Here is a 22223-nt window from a genome sequence, read left to right as displayed (position 1 = left end):
TTTTAATGATGGTCTTTGTTAAGTGCAGTACACTAATTAACTTTTGTGTTAGGGATTAGATGGTTTTAGTTGGTTTAATTTAAAAATTTTAACGTTTGATTAGGACACACTTTTTCTAAATTTGCTTTATTAAAGAAATTGGAATAATTTGTCAATAAGAGAGCAGTATTCAATCTCTTTAAAATAATATTTGAATATGTATGAACTATATTTGAATTGACAGTAAACCAACAATAAATCAACAATAAAGCATTGGCAGCCCTGGCAGAACAGTTAAAAATAGTTTTTTGTAAAGGCTCTATATAATCAATAATATTTTTATTAATGTTACTTACTTGGGAACTCTAAACCAAAACATAGTCGTGTAGCATTTCCATATGTGTGTGATACCTATTGTTCTATTATTACTGCTATTACATTTTTGGCTTATTGAATGACTCTTTCGTTTTCTCTATTAATCAGTGTGTGCTGGAGCCCTTGTTTTGGTTTATATGATCTTCAGTGGGGTTGTTTGGGCCCAATTTGTTCCGTTTGCACCTTGTACTTCATGATTTTTTATTCATTATTTAGAGTGCTGTCTATAATTGTTTATACACTGTTACTTGGGAACTCTCATTCAAGTTTGGTTGGGATTACAATGTGAATTATGGATCCATGTAAACTACAATATTATTTGCACTATGTTTGAGGAAATATTAAAGGAAGTTAAAAAGTGCTATAATATTCTTTTGTAACATGTAACTCATCATGGCATATATTTGAGATTTGGAACATCTGTATGCAATTTGCATTGGATTTCTATTTTTGCAGCTATGTACTTAGTTGTTGGACACTTAATCTAATACAGATGCTAATATTTGGGGAAAATATCAGTATTACTATACTACTATACACTTCCAGAAGTTTTGGAGTAAGTTATTATGATCACCATGAGCAGAGAGTAAATAAGCTGTCATGTATAAAATCAAAATTCCAACTGAAGGACAAAATTCAACTTTGTTGCATGTTTCAGGGTAGTTTCTGTATTATTTGCTGCTAAATCCAGTACTGAGCTTGTTAAATCTGAGCCCAAGGTAATTGGCCAGCCCTCAGCAGGGGCATTATAGCAGGGCTGAAATGCTAAAACTTGCTGCAGTCTTTGGGGGCTATGCACTAAGCTCCGAGCTTTCGCGCTGGCCTGAAAAAAATTAGCACGTCCGATAAAAAATGAAGCCGGCGGCACGATACACTAAGGCCCTCAGCCCATTTTCTATCGGACGTGCCCAAAACTGGCTTATCGTGCGTGCAATGTTTTTTCCCTCTGCTAGTGCACTGAAACGTCCCGTACGCTAGCTGATAGGAAAAAAAGCCGCATGTAATATTTGCATGGAGATTTGCCATCTCCATGCAAGGCTGTTACAGGCGATCGTACACTAAATAAATACATTTTAATTATAGTGTACATGAGCAGGGGGTCTCCTGAGCTGAACCACATTGGTTTCAGGTCTGAGGACCCCCTTCTTCAGGAGTCAAGGCCCCGTTATGGGGTGCCGGTATCCCCTGCACTTTAAAGCTTCCGCGTCACGTGACCGGGTTATTTACATTCACAGGGGATATCGGCACCCCATAAAGGGGCCTGTATCTCCTGAAGTAGGGTGTCCTCGGACCTGAAACCAATGCGGTTCAGCTCAGGAGACCCCCTGCTCATCTACACTACTGTCAAAACACACATAACAATAAACAATAAATCCTTTCCGTAGCGGCTATCTGCTATGGTAATGAAGAAGCATTAATGTACATTTTAATAATAGTGTGCGGGAGCAGGGGGTCCCCTGAGCTGAACCGCATTGATTTCTGCCTCAGAGACCCCATGGTTCCCGAGTTACCGGCCCCAGTATGGGGTATCGGAGGCCAGTGTCGCCGCCATCTTTATAGCGTCCAAGACGCGATGTGGGCTCTATAAATATAGTGGCGACACTGGCCTCCGATGCCCCAAACCGGGGCCTGTAACTCGGGAAGCAGGGGGTCCCTGAGGCAGAAATCAATGCGGTTCAGCTCAGGGGACCCCCTGCTCCCGCACACTATTATTAAAATTTACATTAATGCAGCTTCATTACCTTAGCGGCTATCCGCTAAGGCAATGAAGGGGTTAAGGCACATTAGCATGTTTATTGGGGACAATTGCCCCCAATAAACATAGCAATATACAACACACATCTCCCCCGCCCCCTAACACATACAGTACTGTAATGGGCAAAAAAACTATTATCCACATATGGATAATTATGCATTTGCCCATTTTAAATACATATAAATTACAATAAATACAGTCAATACATATTACACTTACCTTTTTACAGGCACCCACAATGAAGGCCGTCTTCATCCTAATCTTCATCCTGCCCATGTCCCTCCGGTGCTGCAAAACACACACAAGAATAAAAATAGCCAATGGTATGTCCCATAACCCCTTAATCACCATTGCGGTTATTAACCGCTCCAGTCATTAAGGGGTTAACCCACCCTCACCCACCACTCGGGAGGCCTACATACCCTCCCCCACTAACCTGCCACCCTGTGAGGCCTAACCACCCTCACCCAATACCCAGCCGGGAGACCTACCACATACTCTTGGGGCCAATACCCCCTTCCCCCACCCCCAGTACCCACAATAAAAACAATACACAGCCCCACAAAAAACATAATTCTATTTATTAAATACATAGCCCACCCCCTGTGCCCCCCCATAAACCCCGATTCTACGGACGCAAGAAGCCACTCGCCTCTGCCTTGCCTATCACACAGGAAAAGCGAAAGGCGGCAGCCGTTTCCAAGCCAAGGTCAAAGCGACAGGCTAAGGCTAATAAAGAAAACCTTCTGCTGACCCAAAAGGCTAGAGGGGGGGGTTCGTGGGGGAGGGGGCTACAGGGTACAGCTGCATGAAGTTCAAATCTAAAGACATACTTTAATTTTAAAAGGCAGTTCATCATAATAATACACCCCCAAGGGTTTTAATACACGTAAGCCTTATTATGTCAAGAAGAAATTCGGTGATGTACACTCAACGCAAAACAAATGGCAGCCAACCCATCGAACCCGCAGGCCACTTCCTCGATTACGCTTTGACATCTCAGCCGCCGCTCTCCTGGAAATCTACAGCCCATCTTCTCCACTTCTCGTCCACAACGCTGCCGCCGCTCTCCCGAAAGCCCACAGTCCATCCTCTCCACTGCTCTTCGATGACACTGCCGCTGGTGTCTCTGAAATCCACGGGTCACTTTCTCCATTACGCTTAGATGACTCTGCCGCTTCTCGCCCGGAAATCCACAGGTCGCTTTCTCCATCCCTCTTCGACGACGCTGCCGCTTCTCTCCCGGAAATACACAGGTCACCTCCTCCATCCTTCTTCTACGACGCTGCCGCTTCTCTCCAGGGAACCCCCATCTCATCCTCCGTAGCACCCATCCACCCAGATGTCCACAGCACGCCATGCACAAGAACCAGCTCATTAGACCGCATGCTGAAGGGGTTAAGTGTGGATATCCCTGGGAACTCTACTATGCTGGTAAAGATAGATCTGCTTTTAGAGACCATGCTAAAAATTGATCAACGGATGCAGAAGATGGAATGACGGATGAGAAGATAGTGTAAGGAATCCACCCCTCAGTTTACTGTTTGCCTTGCCTTACAGACTTGTGCAGCCCTGGGACACTGCTCCTGATATTCACTGCAGCTTCACCCTGGGTTCACTCATTAAAGCTATGCTGTCACACGCCCCTTCTGCTATTAGTTCACTGACCTTTAAAGACAGCCTTCCCACAATGCTCCCTGCCGAGCATAGTCCTTCCTGGATGTCACAAGTGTTCTGCCATAAGCCCCTGGCTTGTCTGTGTATGTATTAACCTCTCTAGTTGTTATTCCCTAGTTCCTGAGGCCTGCTGCTAGTCTTCATGCAGGGGCCTGTACTTCCTGATTATCCTGTGTATCCTGAGGCCGGCTGCTAGTCTCATGCAGTGGCTTGTTCCTGTGCTGAAGCGGAGTACTCTTCATGTTAACTTCAGATCCCTGTTTCCTGAGGCCGGCTGCTAGTCGCATGCAGCTGCCTGTTCCTGTCTCCTGTGCTGAAGCGGAGGTCTCTCCAGTGTTGACTTCAGCTCCCTGTTTCCTGAGGCCTGCTATCCTTCTACTGCAGAGCCTATCTACTGATTCCTGGGGCCTGCTGCTCATTCTCCATTGCAGAGGCCGTGTCCGGGTTTCCTCTGCTGAAGCGGAGGATTCTCCAGTGCGTACTTCAGCTTCCAGTTTCCTGAGGCCGGCTGTCCTTCCCTAGTAGAGGCCGGTCTACGAGTCCTGAGGTCTTTAGCTCTCTCTCTCCTTGCACAGGCCTGCTCTGGACTCTTGCACTGAAGCAATGGTTTACCAGTGCTGCCTGGCGGTGTGCCCACACCGGTCTGCCTATCCCTTCCTGAGAGCAGTACCATGGGCCATGGTCGCCGCACGCACAGAACCCACGCCCGCGCTCACGCTCCTAAGCTGAAGCGGGGAAACTTCTGATTACCTGTTGCCGAACTCCTGCTTGAATAACGGTTACCCTGATCTCTCCTGTCCTGACCATGGCTTGTCCACTGATGATGCTACCTTCTCCAGTCCCGACCCTGCTACGTACGACTACGAACTGCGCAATCCGGATCAGCCTGCGCGGTCTAAGGTTGGTTGCTTATACAACCCCACCTCAGCCATGCGGTCCGACCAAGGTTTGTGGCGAGCACAACCGTGACAGATAGAGAATGAAATAGCAGGGAAACATAATTTGCTCGGTGTTCATGCCCCTGTATCCCCGATGCCGGAGCATGAGGGTGGCATGGATGTGATGAATGGTGACCTTCGACCGCCTTCCAACACCAAGCGCACCCCCTCCACCAGAAGAATTTGTGTACATGTATGCCGTTGAGGAGGAGGATAACATGACAACCCCGTCAAGACCATGCCAGGAGACAACACGGCGACCAAGAAAGGAGTAAAGCTTCCTCCCAGACAACCTACCCTCGCCCGCCGCCACAAGCACACCCGCTCCCAGAAGAACACCCGCTCCCAGAACCCAACCTACATACGCTTGCATCGATACGGTGCCCGACACCATTCTGCGCGAGCTGTCACCAGCACTCAGGGAGAAGTGATGAGGGCTGGTTTACCCCAGAAGTATGCCATGTTAATTTTTAAGCACCACGTGTCCTACTTGGTGTACTGCGGGTGGGCCAACAATGTAAACTACGAAGGAAATCGCGAAAAAAGGGTGCTTCCTGAATATAAGAAGGACTATTGTGGAGGAATTGCGGTGCTATTTTTCAATTTCAGATCCTTTAATGAAAATCGTTCGAGACTCCATTAATGGCATTTTGCGCCATACAAGGCATCGGCCCTGGAAGGACAATCTGGTGGGGATCGAATTTGCGTGACTGTTCAACTATTGTTTATTTTTTGTAAATGTTTTTGTAAATGTTTTGACTTTCTGTACTTTAATAAAGGAGATGTTGCGTTTTTTAAATTTTAGGAATAAATATTTTTTTTTAATAACACCATACTTTTGTGCTGTACATGTTTTGACTTTCTGTACTTTAATAAAGGAGATGTTGCGTGTTTTAACATGTATTAATAAAGAAATGTTTTTACTTACTGTACACAAGACCTGCACAACTCCAGTCCCCGAGGACCGCAAACAGGCCCGGTTTTCAAGGTTATCCTTAAAACTGGGCCTGTTTGCGGCCCTCGAGGACTGGAGTTGTGCAGGCCTGAATGACTGTTCTGTACACCATTCTACTGTAAATGTTTTGACTTTCTGTACTTTAATAAAGGAGATGTTGTGTTTTTTAAATTTTATGAATAAATATTTTTTTTAATAACACCATACTGTTGTGCTGTACATGTTTTAACTTTCTGTACTTTAATAAAGGAGATGTTGCATGTTTTAACTTGTATTAATAAAGAAATGTTTTTACTTACTGTACACAAGACCGGCACAACTCCAGTCCCAGAGGGCCACAAACAGGCCTGGTTTTCAAGGTTATCCTTAAAACCGGGCCTGTTTGCGGCCCTCAAGGTCTGGAGTTGTGCAGGCTTGACTGACTGTTCTGTTCACCATCCTACTGTAAATGTTTTGACTTTCCGTACATAAATGTTTTCACTAGCAGTAAACCATACACCTTTTAATGTTTTGAATTGCTGTACACTTCAAATGTTTTTAAATTGTATTTGTAAATAAATGTTTTTGTACTTACAGTGTTTCTAGAACATACTGTACAGTACTGTCCAGGCATACTGTACAGTATACTATAGGCATGCTCAGCACAGTACAGTACATCACAAGATTATTAAAACAATACATGCTATACGGGTATAGAATACACATATGTACTGGAATACATGTAGAATAAATGCATACTTTTTATTTTTCGGGTTTATTATACAGTATATATAAAAAAGTATTGTATACGGTCTGAAAACAACAGCATACTGTTTCAGGTATTTCATCCTAATCAATAACAACGGCCACTAAACTGTAGACTCCGGTAAATGTTTTTTTTTAATCAGATTCAGCAATGTGCAGGCATTGTAACACAAAGCGATATAATCCATCGAAATCTCTCTATTTGCCGTTTTCCGCATGAGATGACAAAGTTTTCTTTTCTGAGGAACAAAAATAAAGTAAAAGTTTTACTGTAATGGTCAGTCAGTCCCCTAAAGAAGTTCCCACAGTCAGTCCCACCAATAATTTTCTCGGGGGGCGTCTCCTGTTCACATGCGCATGTGCCTACTGTAGATGTGATGACACGCATATGCGTTTCAAGAAGGTTCCAATGCGCATGCGCCTAGCTTTCCACCAATTGTGCAGTATCTACTGTAGAAGCTGCTCAGCCAATGATATTGCTTACAGGAGACTCGCTTGACTGTGCATTGATATATCAAAAACAGAATTAAATACGGCAACATTACTCACCATAGACTTTGCTAATCAGCTGGCTCCAAGCCACTGCCAGTCCCATATTCTTGATCATACACGTAGTTGACAGGTGACAGCGGGACTACTACACCTGTAGTCAGCTGATGAGGCTGGAAATCGCTTAGGTACATGCAAGCTTGCTGGAATCTGTATGTGAAATCCGGCTCAGGCTGCAGGTATCCTGGCGGGGACAGACAGCAAGGGTTGCCGGTCACCAGATTTTCACTGACGGTCGGACCGTTATTGAAAGCCGGTGCTGGTGCATTGCTTGCCTGCGACTAACGTTTCTTAGTTGGTTATAACATGACCTTTCGCCTTTTGAAGTCTCCATGATCATAGATTCGGGAAAACCCGGTGATACACACCAATAACCTCCAATAACATCGGGATCAATATGAAAAAAACATGGATCGATACATAACTTTTTCCTTATTGCACACTTCCACACATGAGCATCTGGTGAAAATTTGTAAAAGTCATAGTTTTTGATAAAATACTGATACATTTGAACAACTGTTGCCATCTTATCATCTGTTGCATTGATCGCGGCCCATATTAAATAAGCGTACGTTCTGTCGGGTTTTTGGAACACGGACTGCAGTTGTGCACTCATCTCGGAACTCTCCGGACAATACTGTAGATCACCAGACACTGCGCGTTTAGTTTTAATATGAAAAGCCTAAATTTATACATTATTGTAACTTCTTCAGTCCCAAGGCCAATTTACAATGGACCAATGTGTTATTCTTTTAAACACCTGCAAGTCGACACATTACTGAAGCGCATGCGCATTACAATTCATGAATATCTGCCATCTGGCGGATACGCGAAGAATTGCAACCAATTAAATCCGAACCATTATCAATAAACACATCAACCGCGCATCAACCGCGGGTGTGAATGCAACATGAATGCGGTATGAATGCGGTCAGAATGCGGCATCAACGTGGTGAAGTGCGGTGAAGTGCGTGGCATTCGGAAAAATCCCCGGAAAAATTCGCAGATTTGGAGAATAAAAGGGGCCACGGCTGTATACAGCCAGGAGCACGCCTACCCGGACGGAGTCATGGAATGCAGTAAGTGAATATTCATTATCATTACTGGAGCTGCCCCAGGTGAATCTGTTACATATATGCAGGATTGTACATGCAGGTGTCCGGTGTTGGTTGAGAGCCCTCCCCCGGTCATCCCTTCTTCTTCGCTAAGCCACTTCCCTCATTAGGGGTTCAAGGTGTTCATCACAAGCTTCGTTTGCTCATTCATTTATATCACTGCTTTGACTCCTCAATATCTGGTGTGACAAACGGCTTACTCCGGGGCTCTGCCGTCTGTCCGGGACTGTTAGAACACGGTCTTTTAGGGTAGGTTAAATGACGAGGCGTAACGTGCTGTTCCTTTAAACAGGCTACTGCCTGGTTTATTCAGTCCCAGGCACTGAGACTGCCACACGGAATACAAACATAATATATAAGCAAACAAACCCTGCTCGCCTGAGCAATAATTTAACTAAGGTTTTCCCTGACTGGGGTTGGAATGGCTTATCGACTTCCAACAACAAAAATAAGGAACTTTGCAGTTTTAGAAAAAAGGAACAGAATGGTTTAACCTGTTTGGTGAGAGGCGTTTCCCCTCTCTGCTTCCAGCAGCCTTCCTGCCTCCAGGCTCTTGGGGAGAGGGAAGAGGAAAAAGGAAATCAGCCTTAAATACCTGATTTCTAAATAGCAGGACAGGTGACAGAAATCAGGCAGCAGACAAACTCTGATCTGGATCCCTCATCCCTGAGTTCCAGCACTTGCCAAACTGTGGGATGGAGTGCATGCATTCTAAGGCTGCAATTTTCAGCCTAAACAGGATAGAAATGGTTCAGTATTCTGGAAGCCCTATATATGGAATTTATTACCATACCCTGGTTTCTGTACACCGGATATATTTGCAAAAAAAAAATATCATATATTATTGAAATATTAACTCTGTAGCGTTTGTCATTTTTTTTGGGGGGGGAGCGCTCACCCCAGCTTCCTCTTTACTGCTAAGGTCTGTCTTCAAAATACTATTTTGATGAACTGTTTGCTGTACTGTTGGGAAAAGGGCCAAGCTCTGCTCAGGACTTATTTTCTATTTTATATGCTGAAAAGAAGCTGTTTTGTTTTTGTGTGCCATATTTTTTAGGCTCAATAAATAAGCCTTTGCAAGAAACCCACGTGTGGTTGCATGTACCCTGCAACAGTCTACCAGTCTTTTTAGTTGTTGTATAAAAACATTGCATGAACAGTTTAAAATATTTTATCTTTTAGGCATATGAAACAGTTACAGACCAGATTAAAATATGAGACAGATTTAGTTTGGAAAGAACTTAGACTGGAAGTAGCTTTTGAGAGTTTCAGGTAGATTGTTCCAGGTGGGAGGTGCACGGTTAGAGAAGGAGGTGCGGTCGGATACTTTGTTTAACCATGGGACCGGCAACAATCGTTTGGCTTTCGATCTCAGGTGATAAGTGCTGAATGTGGTAGGGGTGAGGAGCTTGTTCAGATAGGTGGGTTTACTTGAAGGCAATACAGGAAAGATTAACTTTGCGCCTAGACTCAAGTGATGACCAATCTAGTTCTTTGAGCATTTCTCAGTGATGTGTGTTGTAGTTACATTGGAGGACAAAATGGCATATTGAATGGGAGAAGGTATCAAGTTTTCTAAGGTGAGCTCTGGGTGCTGTACCATATATTATGTTCCCATAGTCTATAATTGGCATTAGCATCTGCTGTGCGATCTGCTTTCTGACCAGCGGGATTAAGGAGGATTTGTTCCTATAAAGTATACCTAGTTTGGCATAGGTGTTGGAGGTCAGAGTATCAATGTGCAGCCCAAATGTTAAATGGGAGTCAAACTATATGTCCAGATTTTGAAAACTAGTAACAGGGTTTAGGATGGTATTAGAGCCGGTTATAATCTGAAGCTCGGTCTTTGATAGCTTTAGAAATTTAGCCATGACTTTTGTTTTTTTTTAGTGTTTAAAAACAGTTTGTTTTGGGAAGTCAAATTTTCAAATCTCCAAAAATCAAATTGAAGTACAATTTTCAAATCTCAAAAAATCAGATTGAAGTACAGTACGTTTTCAAGGTCCGAGAGGCGAGGGATTTGTGCATATAAGATTGTATCATCCACATACATGTTTATTGAAGCTCCCTTGCAAGCTGTAGGAAAATCATTTATGAAGACTGAGAAGAGTAGGGGCCCCAGGACAGTGCTTGGGACACTGTAGATGATATCCACGGTGTTGAAGTTAGAGCCTGAGATAAACTCTTGTTGGTATCTACCTGATAGGTAGGAATGAAACAAGTTGAAAGCATGTTTCGCTATTCCAAATCACTGAAGATTGTTTAGCAAGATAGCATGATCAACAGTATCAAAAGCCATTGCAAAATCTAGGAGTATTGCATCAGTAAGTTGCCCCAGTTCCATTCCACACTGGATCTCATTGCAAACTTTTAGGAGGGTAGTTACTGTGGAGTGTTTGGGGTGATATTCAGATATGAATTGTCTAGTGAAATGTGTCTTGGTATAGTTATCGCTTAATTGGGAGTGAACACATTTTCCCATGACTTTGGATAGTATTGGGAGAAGAGATTGGACTGTGAGTTTTTTTTGTTCCCACTTTTGAAGATTGTGACAACCCTTTTCCAGGTCTTGGAGATATAATCTGCAGACAAAATAGAGTTTATTAGGGAAGCAAGCGGTATGGCAATGGCTGGGGCACCAAGTTGTAGGAACTTTGATTACCGGAGGTCAGGTCCACATTGGCTGCTTATTTTTAATTTGAGGAGCGCTTGTGTAATTTCCCCTTCAGATACTGGGAGAAATTGATATGTATAGGGAGTGTTGGAAGAGGCTTTAAGGGTACTCCCAGATTGAGCTTCATGTTTGTAGTTCGGTTTGTGTATTGCTAATAAGCAAGTAGCACACCGCACAAAGTATTAATTGAATGCATTTGCAATGTCAGTAAGATTTGTCAGAGTAATAACATCCTTATTGATATTACATGGTGGTTGATGCTAGAAGGCTAGAATATACTGTTGATGACCTTCCTGAAGTTTTCTGGATGTTATGTATTCTGGTGACGATTGTCAGAGTAATATAGGGCGTGTCTTGTTTGCATGGGGCATATATTCCGTAGGCATTTGTAGTTATTAAGATCCTTGATAGTGCCAGTTCCTTTGTAGCTTTTCCACAATGCATCCCTAATATAGTAGAGCACTATAAGGTCTGTTTTTCATCAGGGATTGTAGTGGTGCTTTAGGGGGGTGTAGATTCCAGCAGTAAGAATAGGCTTAGAAAAGGGGAGGAAAATTTTGCCAAAAAGAATTTCATAAGAGGGTGTGCTTGGGGTCAATTTAGCAGTTTAAATTGTAAGGTGTCTTCAATATAAAATAACACCACTACTCCTCTCTTTGACCTATCTTTCCTAGAAATGGAGTATCCCTGAATGGCAAAATTTGCATCAAGGGTTTTAGGAGTTTAAGGTTTCAGCTCGCACCTCCCCACTTTCCAAGGTAGCAGGTATTTTTCATGTTTCCGGGTTTGGACAGATCCAATGTGATCATTCTCTGTAAGGATTCGCGCTGCGGGTATACCCGCGTCCAGCGCATCCTTACCTTTTTCTCAGGCCATTCAGGTACCCCGGCGGTATTCCCCACTCCTGGCTGCTTTCCCTGCACCTCCTGCCCACGCGCGTCAGCCCTAAGGGCGCGCACGCACCCAAGCCGCCATTGGTTGGTGCAAGGAGCCTGACTCCGCCTCTGCTGGCGCAGCACACACTCCTTGCGTGTCACCGCCCGGGTCCCGTCAGCTCCGCCTCCCCGCTTCTCCCTCCTTACCTGACCCTTCCCTTGTCCGTACCTCTGCTCCTCCCCTTCTTCTCTCTGCTCCTGGATCCTCCGGTGCACCTTCCACATGCTCCGCCTCCTCGGACATAACGCACATGCCCAGCATGCCCCTTCCCATCTGTCTTGCCTCTCAGGTCCTCCTTCCCTTTCTGTCCCTTCCCTTGTCCGTTCCTCCATTTCTCCCCTTACTCTGACCACTCCCCTTGCCTCTAGCAACTCTCCTCTATCTGGGCCTTATCTTGCTCACTCCTCTGTTCCTCCCCTCACTCCCATTGGTTTCAAACTTCCTCCCTCTGCTCTCCTATTAGGTTCCTGTTCAGGCCACTCCTCTGTCACTCCCCTTTCTCTGATTGGTCCCAGCCCCCTATATAATCCCTCTTCTCCATTTCATCTTTGCTCTGCATAGCTTCTGTACCTTGGTGCTGTCTGCTGTTGCCTGGCCTCTCTTGTCTTTTCAGTGCTGCTCCTGTCCCTGGAATCCTTGCTGACCTCCCTGGATTTGACCCTTGCTTTGAGCTCTACTATGCTGCTCTCTGGAACCCTTTGGACCTTGCTTTGGACTTCTAAGCTGCAGACCTCTACAACCCTTGGACACGGCACACAGACAAACTACTACGCTGCTCTCTCCACTCCATGACCCAGGCTTACGGACAATCGATTATGCTGCCCTCTCCAATACACGACCCTTGGCAGACGAACTTAACCCTTCTACGCCGGAGCTGTCAAGTACGGTATCATTTACATTCTTGTTACCCGGACCACCTACGCTACTACCACACTCCGACCGTGCCCCCGTTTGCTGCTAGGTGTGTGGTTTTACCCTTTCCACCTCAGTCCCGGGGTCTCGTCTGGCTTGTGGGTAGGCTGAGCGTTACATTATGCAGAGCCCAACAGACCCAGACCCCCTGAGGTGGAAGATACCTTAACCACCATTTCCAAACACTTTAATGTTTTGGACAATCAAGTCTCCACTCTTAACCAGTAAGTTAATACCCTATCTCTTCAGATTCCCCAGGGTACTGTCCCCACGTCTTCCTCCAGTGTATCCCGTGAAGGATCAGGTCCCTCTGACTTGCGGATACCTACCCCCAGTAAATACGCGGGAGATCCGCTTGCATGTCGCGGTTTCTTGAACCAGTGTGAAATACAATTTGAGCTGAAACCTTCTCGCTTCCCCACGGATCGTACTAAGGTAGCCTACGTGTACTCCCTCCTCACCGGAGATGCCTTAGCCTGGGCCTCACCTATCTGGGAACTGAAACCCGAACTCACTTACAATTATGCCAATTTCAAAAGAGAATTCTGATTAGTGTTTGACACTCCTGGACGCAGTGATATGGCGGCATCTTCTTTGTTCCATATTTCGCAGGGTCGGAGAATAGTGGTGCGTTACGCTCAGGAGTTCCTGGACTATTGCAGCAGAGACAGACTGGAACAATGGGGCTCTCTCCGCCCATATTTGGCAAGGGCTTTCGGAGACCCTAAAGGATGAATTGGCGGCTCATGAGAGGCCATCCTCCCTAGAGGCCCTGTTCGCTCTCTGCGTCCGGGTGGATCAAAGACTTCTGGAGGGGCGGGCTGAACGCCAACGTCCTCGTACTGCTACTTCTCTGTCCTTTAATTCCAGATCTCCTCTTCCTGCACTACCCGTACTGGAAGCCCCGGAACCCATGCAACTGGGAACACTTCACCTCCCTTCTACGGAGCGATTACGTCGGAGGAATGAAGGGCTGTGCTTCTACTGTGGTTCTCCTGGGCATATCCTACCATGCTGTCCTTCGAAGCCGGGAAATGCCAATGCCCAGTGAGGTATGGGGGAGTCTCACTGGGTACCATCTCTGCTTAATCTCTTCCCTCACAGCATCTCCCTAAACATCTCCTATTGTCGGTGCTCCTTAAGCACGCGAATATCTAGAACAATGCTAAGGCCTTCCTTGATTCCGGTTCCGGAGGAAATTTCATTAACCAGGCGTTTGCTACTCAGCATGACATTCCTCTCCAGTATTGGCCATCCTGGAGACCACGGATGATATCCTCATTTTTTCTAAGACCCCCGAAGAAGACATTCTTCATACCAAGATGGTGCTCTCTCGTTTACGCCAAGATGGAGAAGTGTGTCTTTCATCAATCTTCTACTACCTTCCTGGGGTACATTGTCTCGGATCAAGGCTTCACCATGGATCCGGAGAAGCTCAATTCCGTACTCGAATGGCCTCAACCTAACTCCTTAAAAGCGATTCAGCGTTTACTCGGCTTCGCAAACTATTACAGGAAGTTCATCGCTGGCTTTTCTACTTTGGTGGCAACCATCACAGCCCTTACCAAAAAGGGGGCTGATCCGTCATCATGGCCATTGGAAGCCACCCGGGCCTTTGAATCTCTTAAAAGAGCCTTTGTCTCAGCTCCGATCCTGCGACATCCCATCCCCACCCACCCCTTTACTTTGGAAGTTGACGCCTCCGACGTAGGAGCTGGTGCGGTTCTCTCTCAAAGGACTACTCCTGAAGACAAATTACACCCCTGTGGGGTTTTTTCTAAAAAAAAATCTTCTGCAGAAAGAAATTACGATGTGGGGAATAGAGAATTGTTAGCCATCAAGATAGCTTTACAAGAGTGGAGACATCTCCTGGAAGGAACCAAAGAACCCATTTCCATTCTGACGGATCACAAGAATCTATCCTACATTGAAGTGCTCGTCACCTTTGTCCTCGTCAAGCTTGTTGGGCCCTGTTCTTTTCTAGGTTTAATTTCACCATCTCTTATTGTCCTGGGACTAAGAATATCAAAGCGGATGCACTTTCCCGCCAGTTTATCACTGAGGAAAAGTCTCAAGATATCCCGGAGAATATTCTACCCCCCCAGTTGTTTATTGCTGCCGCTTCTTTTGACATTCTAGACAAGATTCTGGAATACCAGACTCAGGTTCCCGAAGGGTTAGAAGTTCCCGATGGTCGTCTTTAAGCGGCTCCACGTTTTCATCTCAAAATTCTGGAATGGGGCCATTCCTCCAGATCTGCTGACCATCCCAGCTTTAACAAGACCAATGATTTAATTCGACAAACCTTCTGGTGGCCCAATATGTCGAAGGATTTCAGAGATTTCACCTCTTCATGCCCAGTCTGTGCACAAAATAAATCTGTCCGTCAAAAACCTACCGGTCTTCTTCAACCCCTCCCGGTACCGGATCGTCTGTAGAGTGACATTTCTATGGACTTCATCGTGGATCTTCCCCCATCTAATGGCATGACTACCATTCTCGTAATTGTCGACAGATTTTCTAAGCAAGCTCATTTTTTCCCCTCAAGGGTCTCCCCAATTCCAGTACTTTGGCCGACATTTTTGTAAAGGAAATCTTCCGTATTCATGGTGTCCCGTGGTCCTTTGTTTCAGATCGGGGTACGCAATATGTTTCTAAATTCTGGCGTGCATTTTCCCAGAGGTTGGGCATTACCCTTCTTTTTTCCTCAGGCTACCACCCCCAAACAAATGGGCAGACCGAACGTATGAACCAATCCCTGGAACAGTATTTACGCTGTTTTTCTTCAGACTCTCAGGATAATTGGGTGAGTTAGTCCCTTGGGCTGAATTCGCGATCAACTCTCTTAAGAACAAGTCTACCCAAGAATCACCGTTTTTATTAACTACGGATTTCACCGTACTCGTCTTCCCATGCATCCTTCAAGGTCCGGAGTTCCGGCAGCAGAAGAGAGGGTATCTTCCTTAAAGGAGTCATGGAAAAGGATTTAAGCAGTGCTTCAAAAATCTGTGTTAAGGCAGAAGAAACAAGCAGATAGGCTCCGTCAGGAGGGCCATAAGTTCATCCCTGGAGAGAAGGTCTGGCTTTCTTCAAAAAATATCAAATTGAAGGCCCCAACCCCTAAATTGTCTCCCAGGTTCCTGGGCCCTTTTTCTATTCTGAAACAGATTAACCCTGTGGCCTATGAACTCCAACTGCCTCCATCTATGAAGATTTCAACCGTCTTCCACGTTTCCCTTTTGAAACCTTTTATTCAAGGCAAATGGTTCACTCACCCCTCCCTTCCACCTCCCCCTCCCATTGTACCTGGACAACAGGACTTTGAAATTCAATCTATCATTGATTCTCGCATCTCCAGGGGCAAACTCCAATTTTTGGTCCACTGGAAGGGATACGGACCTCAGGATCGTTCATGGGTTTCACATTCAGATGTTCATGCTCCTTTTCTACTCAGATGTTTCCACCAAAAATTTGGAGTCCGACCCTCGAGGGGGGTGTACTATAAGGATTCACGCTGCGGGTATACCTGCTTCCTGCGCATCCTGACCTTTTTCTCAGGCCATTAAAGCTCCCCGGTGGCATTCTCCACTCCTGGCTGCTTTCCCTGCACCTCCTGCCCACGTGCGTCAGCTTGGTTGGCGCTTGGCGCCTGACTCTGCCTCCGCTGGCGCGGCACACACTCTTTGCGTGTTGCCGCTCGGGTCCCGTCATCTCCGCCTCCCCGCTTCTCCCTCCTTACCTGACCCTTCCCTTGTCCGTACCTCTGCTCCTCCCCTTCTTCTCTCTGCTCCTGGATCCTCCGGTGTACCTTCCCCATGCTCCGCCTCCTCGGACGTCATGCACATGCCCGGCACGCCCCTTCCCCATGCCTTGCCTTGCCTCTCAGGTCCTCCTTCCCTTTCTGTCCCTTCCCTTGTCCGTTCCTCCGTTCCTCCCCTTACTCTGACTACTCCCCTTGCCTCTAGCAATTCTCCTCTATCTGGGCCTTATCTTGCTCACTCCTCTGTTCCTCCCCTCACTCCCATTGGTTTCAAACTTCCTCACTCTGCTCTCCTATTAGGTTCCTCTTCAGGCCGCTCCTCCGTCACTCCCCTTTCTCTGATTGGTCCCAGCCCCCTATATAAGCCCTCTTCTCCATTTCCTCTTTGCTCTGCATAGCTTCTGTACGTTGGTGCTGTCTGCTGTTGCCTGGCCTTTCTTTTCTTTTCAGTGCTGCTCCTGTCCCTGGAATCCTTGCTGACCTCCCTGGATTTGACCCTTGCTTTGAACTCTACTACGCTTCTCTCTGAAACCCTTTGGACCTTGCTTTAGACATCTACGCTGCAGACCTCTACAACCCTTGGGCACGGCACATGGACAAACTACTATGCTGCTCTCTCCACTCCATGACTCAGGCTTACGGACAATCGATTATGCTGCCCTCTCCAATCCACGACCCTTGGCATACGAACTTAACCCTTCTACTTCGGAGCTGTCAAGTACGGTATAATTTACATTCTTGTTACCCGGACCACCTACGCTACTACCACACTTCGGCCATGTCCCCGTTTGCTTCTAGGTGTGTGGTTTTACCCTTTCCACCTCAGTCCCGGGGTCTCGTCTGGCCTGTGGGCAGGCCGAGCGTTACATTCTCCCTCTGAATATAGAGGTAAATGAGAATTTTAATCAGGTAATGTTAGGATCTGCAAATGTTCATGCCTTGATGTTGCTTGCAGGCTTATAACGCTTTGGTAAAAGAGTTTAACTACATGACCCTTTTCAAGAGAATATATAGGTATTTCAATGTGTATTTTTGCCATATTGGATGTAGCTTTGGGCTTTTCTGTCTTTTAGGAGTTAGCCATGTTTATGTGAGAATGATGGCTTTGGGTTTATGCATTAGGCACCATGCCCTTCGTTCATCCAGTTTAGGCAACAGGCTACAGATATTTATATGGGTCGATAGATAGTACTATTTGGAATGTGAAAGGTGTATTCTCAGGATTTTGGGACATAGTTGTAAAGGTTTGGTCTGGGTTATGTTCAATATCACGAACAAAACGAATGGTACCACAGTCCAGCAGGGGACCCACGAGGATCACCTGAGGACCCCTGGACGCCCATGGCGAAAACCTGGGGACCCCGTCAGCCTGTGGTATTAATCCTGTGTATAAAATAATAAATAATGGTTTTATGTGGGGCACAGGGTTTTGCGGGTTGTTTATTGGTGTTTATTACATATTGTAAGGGTTATTGTTGGTCTAGGAGGTGGGTAGTAGGGCTGTTGTGTGTATTTTTGTTTATTATGGGTAGCAGGGATGGGTGTTTTAGGCCTACCAGGTGGGTAGCCATAGGGGTTAACCCCTTCATAACCTTAGCGGTATTAACGGCTAAGGTAATGAAGGGGTTAAGTCCACCCCCAACCCCCCTCCCCCCCCGAAAGACCTAAACATCTACCAAGGGCCAAATACCACCTTCACCTACCCCCACTATCCACAATAAGCATGACACTGGCGGTTAACCCCTTCATTGCCTTCTCACCACCTTCTTGCCAGCTTTTTCTGTTGGGACTATTTGGAGAGGAAATCTCAATTCTAGAGCGGCGATCATCCTCGATAAGCTGATCGGGGCTACTAGAATTGAGCGAGTTTGAGAAACTGGCGATACGTGGCTTATCTCCGCGCATTTGGTGATTTTTTTTTCTCTGCGATTTTTGCTCTTATTGCTGGTTTATCGGGGTTTACTGAATCTCTGTAGGCTTTTTTGGCGATAATCTGGTGATAAGTGGTTTATCGCATTTTATAGCATGAGACCTTATGTTTGGTATGTTTTTTCTTTTCAAATGCCGAGTTCAACCTTAATCCCATCATCAGCAATGGAGTAATTGAACATTCAAAAGGACATTGTTCATGTTTGTATTAATTAGACACATTGTTTTTAAGATTTGTCTTTATAATTAATGTTGTTTCTGTATTGGTTGCAATAGCAACACTTGCACAACTTTTGTAAACACATTACTATTTACACTAGGCACCGCACAGTATCTTTTTTCCTACTATTCACATCTGACCAGGGTGGTCAAATTCACTGATTGGCAGCCACATCAACACTATAAATAGTTGAAGTGTTTTTTAGTGCACTAATTACTCATGAACACTTTTCACAAATAGCTCAGTATACACTTTTTTTGCTGATTGGGATCCCCTTCTGCCATTGGAAACCATGGTAGAGGACTGGTGAACAAACACTGCACCAATGTTGTTCATGAACCAATCATCAGCTGATAGCTCACCTTTTTTGGTCAATGAGGGTTGGGGCATGTTTCCAGAATTAAAGGGTTTGTGTATTGAAATTTAAATGGGAAAATGAGAGCAATGTCTGTGACATTGAAGGGATAACCAGGCCAGTAAATAAAGTTATTATGCCCGGCTCGGTGCCCCTGAGTCATATTGTAAATGTGAAGTGTCAGCTCTGTAGCTCACTGCTGGCTGCAAGTCTGTAAATGCGCTAGAATTGTCTGTGTGCGTTCTGCTAGGGATAAGGGGACCACACGTATTATACTAACTTATTGTATATGTCCGGTCACCGTTATGGTCACCGTTATGGATTAGTTCAGAGTATCGCAACCATGATTACCATATCATTATATTAAGTTACATTGTATGCGTATCACAATTTATTTTATATCACGTTTTCTCAATCAAAGGATCCGGGTTTTATTTTGTGTTAAAAGCATTGGTCTCCCATGACAATGTCTACCAGGGGGACTCGACAACAGCTTACCCCGACCGACAGGATATTGCCTGCTGGGCTGGCACCACTCTGGCTGAGGAGGCAACCATTTGCTCTGCTTTTTGGGTGCATGGTCTCTTGACACCATTCAGTTTGTCCCTGCACCTCTTCTCCCCCTCCACACTCAACAGCAGCCCTTTTCTCTGCACATGTGGGCAGCACAAAGGGTTTCTCAGCTCTGCATGTAAAGAGATATTGGCTCTGCTTTATTGTTTCATAAAACACATTTTTATACCTGCAGTTACATTACACACAGCAATAAAGAGTACATTTTTACATCAGATGTAAGGGGGCTATCGGGAATGTAAGAACAGGGTAGCCCAGGGGCCTGTGGCCAGATGAGCCACAGGGATGGAGGGCAGGGACCAGGCTTAACCTTTATTTTACTGGTCCCTGGGCCCCTTGCCATCACAGCCAGTAACTAGACATTTTTGCAAATACTTTTCACAAGCACTGAAATATATGTATTTAAGTACATATTTTAAGATTGTAAAAAGCATTTAATTAGACTTTAAGTAACGGAGGACTTATTTCAGCATCCCGAAATGGCATGCAATTTGGCACTCTTTTCGCATTTTGCAGCATTCATAAAAAATTATTTATGCATGCATATTTAAGGGTTTGACATCTCATTTGCATGGAAAACCATCGGAAAAGATACTTCCCTGGGATAGAAAAAAAATTGGCTTTTGGCTGGAGAAAAAGCATTTTTGCATCTCCTGCAAAAGCATTATGCCACCTACTGTATCTATGGGTGGTGAGATTTTTGGTTGTGACTGTGGGATAAATGCAAACTTACAGGTTCATTAATAGCAATAAAAAAATTAAAAAGAAACTGCAGTGCAGTGTCTTCTTTGTCTTTTTTACTGGTATTCTTGTCCACTTTTTTGTATCATTAGTATTATTATATTTTTGCTTGCTGTTCCTTGTTCAATTTCCTGACATTTTAGCTTATGTAATAACCTGTAAATATATAATTTGCGAATTTACATCATTTGCATTCAACGCTTGCATGCAATTGCATACACGTTAATAAATTGCATAAAAGTAAATATGGTGAGAAGCAATCCCTTTGACAAAGGCAGTTTTTACCCACAAATCCACTTATTGTTGTCTTGGAAAAAGGCTTCCACTTTATGTAGGACTTTATGTAGAAATCTACAGGTGTGCTAATGCTTCACAGTTTACTATCACTTGCTTTCTGCAGGTAACTTTAGCAGATTCCCAGTTTGCATTCATAAACACTATCAGCAGGGCCACCAACAGAAATATTAGGGCCAGGACAATTAAAGGTAACACCCCCCTCCTAATTCTCCTACCCCATGGTGCACTAGGGTTATTGTGGGGTAGTAGGGGAGAAAGTATGGTAGTTATTTGCTTGGGGGGGGGGGGAAGTTATGTGCCTGGGAGGAATTATATGCCTGTGAGGCATTAGGTAGTTATGTGCATGTAAAGGAAGGCAGTAATGTGCCTTAGTGTGGATTTAGTTGTGCCCGGGGGGGTAGTTATTGTGTCTTGGGGGGTATGTTTGTGCCTGGGGGGTACATTAGGTGCCTGAGGGAGGCAGTTTTGTGGCTAGGGTGAGGTGGTGTGTGTCTGGGGAGGGTAGTTATTGGCTTGAGACGAGGAAATAGAAGGAGGTATGAGCTGGGGGAAAAAGTATGGACCTGGTGGCATGGAAGGCCAAAGCAAAGGAGGGAATCCCAGACACCTGCTGGAGGGGACCCGCAGAGGTGCCTGTCAAAAGGACTCATCAGGCCCTCCCTTTCACTTCCTCCAACATGCCCCTCTGATAAGTGCCTCTGCCCTCCAAGCTACGTGAGCAACTTGTATACAACAGTCTGACTCACTTTCTCTCCTCAAACTCCCCGCTTAACGCTTTTCAATCTGGTCAGCACTAACAAAAGTGGCCAAAGTCCTACTTATAACTAAATTAAAGATAATTTCTCCCTACTAATTCACCTAGATCTTTCTGCTGCCTTCGATACGGTTGATTCTCATTCTCCACTTCATTGGCCTCCATGATGCAGCTTTCTCCTGACTAGCATCCTACCTTTCCAACCACTCTTTCAGTGTTTCTTTCTCTGGTGTCTTCCTCCTCCTCACTCCCTCTTTCTGTTAGAGTCCCAAAATGCTTTTCCTTGGCCCTCTTCTCTTTTCACTCTAGACCTCCTCTTTGTGAACTAATAACATCTTTTGACTTTGAGTATCATCTTTATGTCAATGACACCAACATCTATCTCTCCTCCCCAGATCTCCCCCCTTTCTTCTGTTTTGTACTTTCTCTATGCAATCTCCTCATTGTCTCACCATTACCTGAAGCTTAACATGCCCAAAACAGAATTAATATTCTTTCCCCGTTCCACTGTCACCACTACACTAACACTCTCCCTCACTGTCAATAACACAACAATCTCCTCAACACCTCAAACGCTTTGTCTAGGGGTCATATTTGACTGAGCTTTCCTTAATTCCTAACATTGCGTTCCTCACAAAGTCCTACCATCTCCACCTTCGAAATATCACCAAGAAATGTAATTTTCTTAGCAACTAAAATCCTAATACACTCACTCATCATGTCCTGTCTCGATTACTGCAACGTTCTCTTATTTGGCATTCTCTTTGACCCCCAATCCCAACCGCAAGCCATCTAAAAGGCTGCTGCTACTTCTACTGTTCCAAATCTCATTTCCCTACACTGGCTTCCCATAGTCACCAGAATGAAATTCAAAAATCTAGTAACGACTTACAAAGATCTCAATGACACTACCCCCAGACACTACCCCCAGACACTACCCCCAGACACTACCCCCAGATGAATACTAGCAGGCACCGGGGCTGG

This window comes from Ascaphus truei, chromosome 3 (assembly GCF_040206685.1).
Source record: "Ascaphus truei isolate aAscTru1 chromosome 3, aAscTru1.hap1, whole genome shotgun sequence".
Lineage (NCBI taxonomy): Eukaryota > Metazoa > Chordata > Amphibia > Anura > Ascaphidae > Ascaphus > Ascaphus truei.
Note: the sequence above shows the minus strand (reverse complement) of the source record.